General features: G+C 38.8%; 1 long non-coding RNA gene across 1 annotated transcript; it reads right to left on the bottom strand.

Moving 5' to 3' along the window:
- Positions 1–330: 330 nt before the first annotated feature.
- Positions 331–5,794, bottom strand: LOC138955476 (uncharacterized). Its single transcript, XR_011452246.1, has 7 exons — positions 4,951–5,794; positions 4,540–4,581; positions 3,928–4,006; positions 3,699–3,729; positions 3,196–3,292; positions 1,925–1,971; positions 331–774 (listed from the first exon to the last, which is right to left on the bottom strand). It is a non-coding gene; the product is annotated as an uncharacterized lncRNA (long non-coding RNA).
- Positions 5,795–6,183: the final 389 nt, after the last annotated feature.

The following is a 6,183-nucleotide window of genomic DNA, read 5'->3' as shown; positions in this document are numbered from 1 at the left end:
TCAAAATTAAATTGTCGAAATCAATTTAAAAACACTTTCATTTTATTCCTTGTCGGTTCCTGATTCCAAAAACATATAGATATAATATGTTTGGATTAAAAACACGCTCAGAAAGTTAAAACAAAGAGAGGTACAGAAAAGCGTGCTATCCTTCTTAGCGCAACTACTACCCCGCTCTTCTTGTCAATTTCACTGCCTTTGCCATGAGCGGTGGACTGACGATGCTACGAGTATACGGTCTTGCTGAAAAATGGCATTGCGTTCAGTTTCATTCTGTGAGTTCGACAGCTACTTGACTAAATATTGTTTTTTCGCCTTACGCGACTTGTTATTTAACTGAGGATGTCACTACGCAGTTTTACTGATTTAAAAAAAAAATCGCTTCAAATTATCTCCCTTGAACAAACACTTCTTTTTACAATTAAATTTTGTTTACACGAAGAGGTAGTTTTAAGGGTATATATACAAGAAAACAATATTGTAACCTTAGATGTATTTACATTTGGATTAATTCCATTAAAAAAAAAATCAAACTATCAATGATAAATCAAAATAAAACAGATTTTGGGGCTGTGCACAAGCTGATAGGATTAAACACGAAAGTCGTACCCAAGAATCGTCAAATACTTTTGCTAACAGCTATACTTAAACATAAGAAAATATGATCTGCATCTCTTGTTATGAAGATGATGGCACTGGTCCACCGAAGTGCATGCCATATATGCTTTACTGTGCGCTCTCCCTCTCAATGGTCTTTCCCTGGCTGACTCGATTCTGAGGAGATAAAAGAAAACACATTCAGTACAAGCTGTAAAAAATAACAACAAAACTAGTATTACTTAAAGTAGCTGCTGGTTTCTGAGTATTTGATTGAAGGCCCAATCCGACTTGTAAGAAGTTTGCCCGACTGTCGCAGATTTGGTCAGGTAATTAGATGGAGTAAAATCATGCCTCAATTTGGTAACATACAAACTGCAATATTCTAAGGCTGTGAGTGAGAGAATACATCGGCGCCACTTTTTAAAAACTTTCTTTTTGTGTGTGCGCATGTTTTAGTGCCAAAAATGAATAGGCCGAGTGCTCTCTCTGCAAAACTTGTGTGAAGCTTCAGAGCTCTATCAATGGTTTGAAAGAAAAAAACCTACTTTTCCATTTTCGACGTTCTTGTTCCCTTCCCTGTGAAATTTACTGTCCGTAGGTTACCGGATTTTGTTAATGTCCGTGAAAACCTCAACTTTTCATTGGTTTAAACTGTTTTATTTAACGTTTGTGCATTATTTACAAAAAACGCATATTGAGTAAACAACAACAAGCATAATGCTTATAGTGGTGTTCACTATTTCTAGAAAATTACATATAATATAAATGGCGGCTATTGTACAGTTTAAATGAAAAGCTTGCAAACATGAAAAGAAAATTGAATGAAAATTGTACATCAAAACAAAAATCAACTTTTCATTGCTGAATGCCTAGTGATAGCTATCACCCTCAACGACCTAGCACTGCTGAATCCTGATTCTTCCCATTGTTTGATTCTGTAAGGAAATTGTGTAGTTGGTAGTTATGTGAGCTTCGTCTTGGGGGGTGGGGGGGGGTTATTAAACCATCAGATCACAAAGTAAGACTTCATTGTAATGTGCAGATATTTGTTCAGGTGCCCACCATTTTCTATGTGAAAACATGTTGCTAACTAACATGAACCCAACCATAAAACGTGATGTAGGTGAGTAGCCCATCTAGAAAAAAGAACCTGTTCTAATTCGGAATTAGAACAGGTTCGTTTTTCTAGATGGGCTACTCACCTACATCACGTTTCATGGTTGGGTTCATGTTAGTTAGCAACATGTTTTCAAATTCTCATCAGGCAATCACGGCTGACACTAAACACAGAACAGGTGGGAAAGACATAATTCAATTTACTCACCTTCCTTGCATTGTGAGACTGGCCATATGAATCTGCTGAAGTAGTTCCTGCACATATTTAATCAAATATTCATCTTAATAACGTGTTAATATCGCTTGTTCTAGCAAATCAGACTTGACAGTTTTCTGAAGGCTTGCACAATTTAAGAGCTTGCCTGTCCCCAATCATTACAATAAGAAACAACATCTAGTATGCAAGTATTTTCAGGGTATGAAGGTTTTAATAATTATAATGTCGGTTCTTCTGGGGGCATGGAGAAACACCCTACACAAAGTAGAACATACACAACAAATTTCAAACAATTGAGGTCACACCATAGTTTTACTCACAAACAAACAACAGCAATACAATAAACGGTCTGCAAACGCCTACATGTTGTCTACACTAGGTATAAAGAAACAAAGAAGCACATGAAGACGGGCTTTGTCAAGTAGACCATTATAGCGAATGAGCAACAGCTGATGATCCAGACCACCAAATTGACATGATTTCCCCTTATTCAGTTTGTGATCAGGGGCGGATCTGGGTTTTGAAAGGGGGGGGGTGCAAAGTTCTTTTTTTTTTATCTTATCAGCGAAGGCGCGAAGCGCCGAACCGATGGCGCGAAGCGCCGAGCATGCTAGGGGGGTCCGGGGGCATGCCCCCCCGGAATTTTTTTTTAAAAAGGAAGCAAAATTGTGCAATCTGGTGCAATCTGAGCGTGTAAAGTGCTATTTTCAGGTGATACATTTTTCTTCTCTTTTTTTTTCTTCTTTTTTTTGTTTTTTTTTTGTTGTCCCGCTGGGGGGGGGGGGTGCAATTGCACCCATTGCACCCCCCCCCCCAGATCCGCCCCTGTGTGATTGTAGTCATATTGACGATGCATGACTTCAATTTTTCTAAGTAAGTCTCTTGGTGCGTTTACGGATACATTCATTGTCACAATTATGTTGCTAACTAACATGAACCCAACCATGAAACGTGATGTAGGTGAGTAGCCCATCTAGAAAAACGAACCTGTTCTAATTCCGAATTAGAACAGGTTCTTTTTTCTAGATGGGCCACACAATTGGTGTTATGTCTCAGTTAAATGTATGCTTTGTATGCTTGTTGATTTGTGCTAGTTTATTCTATAATGAATTTGTAAAGCGCCTGGAGCCAATTGATGGGACTCGCGCTATAGAAAAGTTATTTATTATTATTATTATTATTAATTACGACATGCTAATGTCTAACCTGGGTAAACTTCAATTCATGACTTTTTTTAACTGGCATAGACATTATGAGCATACCAGAATTATTTTCCTGTTAGACTGTCTTCTTCTTTTTCTTCTTCTGCGTTCGATATTCATGGCTGTCATATCGTCAGGTCAATGGCTGCCATGAAGTCTGCATAAACCAATTAAATAAATAATTAAGGAAAAAAACACCCTTACATCATAATAAATCAGAACCATCAAAACCACCCCCCACCCATCCAATAAAACCTGCATACAAAAACACTTCAAAATAAAAAAATGAAAACATTTAATTCCACTTCAAAAATATAAAAGTTGTTATGCTTTATTTTCATTATCTCTTTACACACACAAAAATTGCTGTGCAAATCTTTTTACAAAAATCAATGCCCGAGACACCAGTAACCTGTTTATGTTGTTGACCTTGTAGCTTTTCAGTTTAAGAGGCTGTTCAAAAAACCGTTTCCCTGGAATCTGCACTATGATAACCATGAATAATACCGTAGGGAAAATATTACATCACCAAGACCTAAAAAATAACACCAACCGATACTCACCCTTATTTCACCCACTATGCCAACCCAAAGACTGGAAAATAATAATCAAATACAGAATGAACAAAAATGCTTGATTTCATTTCTTCAATGATAAGTTGAAAATCTTCATTCTTCATAATAATGTTATTGACATAATGTGTAATTGCCACAATTTACAGAGTTTTATGAAAAAATGATGCGATAAAAATCAAAGGGAAAACATTTGTTCATATACTGATACCTTATTTACCTTGTGGCTTGTGTGCCCCAGGTTTAGGAGCTGCTCAAACGTCCATTGCTTCTCAGTCTGCAAGAAATTAAGCGATGGCCTGAAGGAGAATGGAAAAAAATCCTTTGTCAGCACCCTGTGTATGTGTGTGGGTGGGTGTTTTAGATAAATAGGCAGGGTGGGGGGTGTGTGGGTGTGTGCAATAGGTACCACGCCTAATGCAGTCTGCAAAACAAGTGCAACACTTCTACAGAGCTTTTATGATACAAAGCTTCAAATAAGAAACACATTACAATCAAATGAAAGCTGAGCCTGTCATTGCAAAATAAGAAGGAATATACAACAATCCAGTGGCATGTAAAATATTGTTCCTTCAGAAAGAGGGCTCTGACAGCAGAAACAATTCAACTTGAAGTTTGAGTCAAAAATTATTTCTCTACATTAGCGAACGTAGGCTACTTGCAGTTATACCCCTCACACATGAAATATTCACAGATTGAATAACAGTTTGTTCCCAATGTTGCTTCCGTGTATCGGTTAGGTCCATCTCGGTTAGATCCATCTGCAGAGTACGGATTGTCATCCGTTTAAAAAGGAAAAACAATCAGAACTTGTCATCAGTGATCAACCTACCTTGCAAGAGTGGGGTGAAACACTCACTTCCTGCCAACATGTCTGCAAAAAAAGGAAACAATGCCAATGAAAGCTTAAAATGATTCTTTTGTTCAATATGTGTACACGTGCTTCATTTCTGGGGTGAAAGTGTAAAATATATCGATGGATTGATAGAACAATATAGCCTCAAGTTCACCGCACCAAAAAATACTTATAAATCAACATTGTCATCACTCGATCAGCTATTCCATCTCTTTCATGTGTGTGTGTGATGGTGTGAGCGTGTGTGTGTTTGTGTACGCGCGTGTGTGTGTGTGTGTGTGTGTGTGTGTGTGTGTGTGTGTGTGTGTGTGTGTGTGTGTGTGTGTGTGTGTGTGTGTGTGTGTGTGTGTGTGTTTGTTCAACAAGCTTTGAAAAACGTATGTTTACCTTGCTCTAGATCTACTGATTTTCGTAGGCGGAGACTTCTCTGCCGTGAGGGCGGCTTCGTTTCCCTGGCAGAATTCAACATCTTGTACAAATCTGCCGGTCATTTTCTTTTCCTCCGCTTCGTGAGTCACTTGATCCACAGATTTAACGAACATTGAATGTTCTTTTAGTTCTTGTGACGGAAGTACAATCAAGGAATTAAGTGGGCATTCCTGAGTCCTCTGCTGGCTTCATGTCCACAAAGTAAATCGCACAAACTTGCAGGGTTTGGGGGGTAGTTTATTACTTTGAAGAAGAACAGCTAGTCGTCGCTGCCCGTTCAGCATTCTTCGCGCGACTTTTGCAGAGGAAGGCATATGCAGTTTTTTTTTCCTGCTGAATGTTGCCAGGGTGCACAAACTGAGAAAGCATTCCCGATTTTCCACAATGTTCTACTTCTTTAGAGTCTTTTGCACAACATGATTTATAACTGCCAGTGTACGTCTAATTCATGATGCCTACCTGACAGCTGGGTCAAAAGTTACGTTCGAGAAAATACTCGAACTAAGTTCCAAACAACTCGAAGAGCAGACATGTAACATGTGGGATTTTGGCAAGCGGAAACGACGTAGATCTAATGTCATTCAAGGGTATCGTAATGTGGGAATATCAAGGCCAGTTTTTGACTGGTTTTGAACTTAAGTTGGGCTCCGAATGGAAATAAACACTTCCTCCAGCTGCTCGACCCATTGATAACAACAGTTGGAACTGGTAGGAAGATGAACAGGTCTTTTGAACTGGCTACACACTGTTACGGTTCAAGTATAAGTTCAAAGTAAACACTCAACTGAGGTGGCAGGTAATGGCGGACTTGACTTCCTTCATAACCAAATATCACTCTTCTGTCAAAAAAACGCAAATGCTATGTTAAACCGGAAAATACGTAAACCGGAAAAGGAAGCGCATCAAAACCAAAATGGCAGCCCCCATGAAATCCGAAAGATCAAGCAAACACGTCGTGAATACTGTAATAGATTTGAGAAATGTGCATACCGAATAATACATGATAAAGAAGGATTCTTTGTGCCCGAAAATGGGCCACAGTTGGAGATGGAAGTTCACCAAAAATTGGGACCATAACTAACAAAAATACGGTGGGTAAAATTGGCGCCCCCATTTTTTGAGCAAACGCCACCCAAGGCCGCTTTGGACGGGTAGAAATTCCGTAGTTTCCAAGTCTATGGATAAAGCTCG

This window comes from Littorina saxatilis, unplaced genomic scaffold (assembly GCF_037325665.1).
Source record: "Littorina saxatilis isolate snail1 unplaced genomic scaffold, US_GU_Lsax_2.0 scaffold_2504, whole genome shotgun sequence".
Classification (NCBI taxonomy): Eukaryota; Metazoa; Mollusca; class Gastropoda; order Littorinimorpha; family Littorinidae; genus Littorina; species Littorina saxatilis.
Note: the sequence above shows the minus strand (reverse complement) of the source record. Positions and strands in the feature narration are given on the sequence as shown.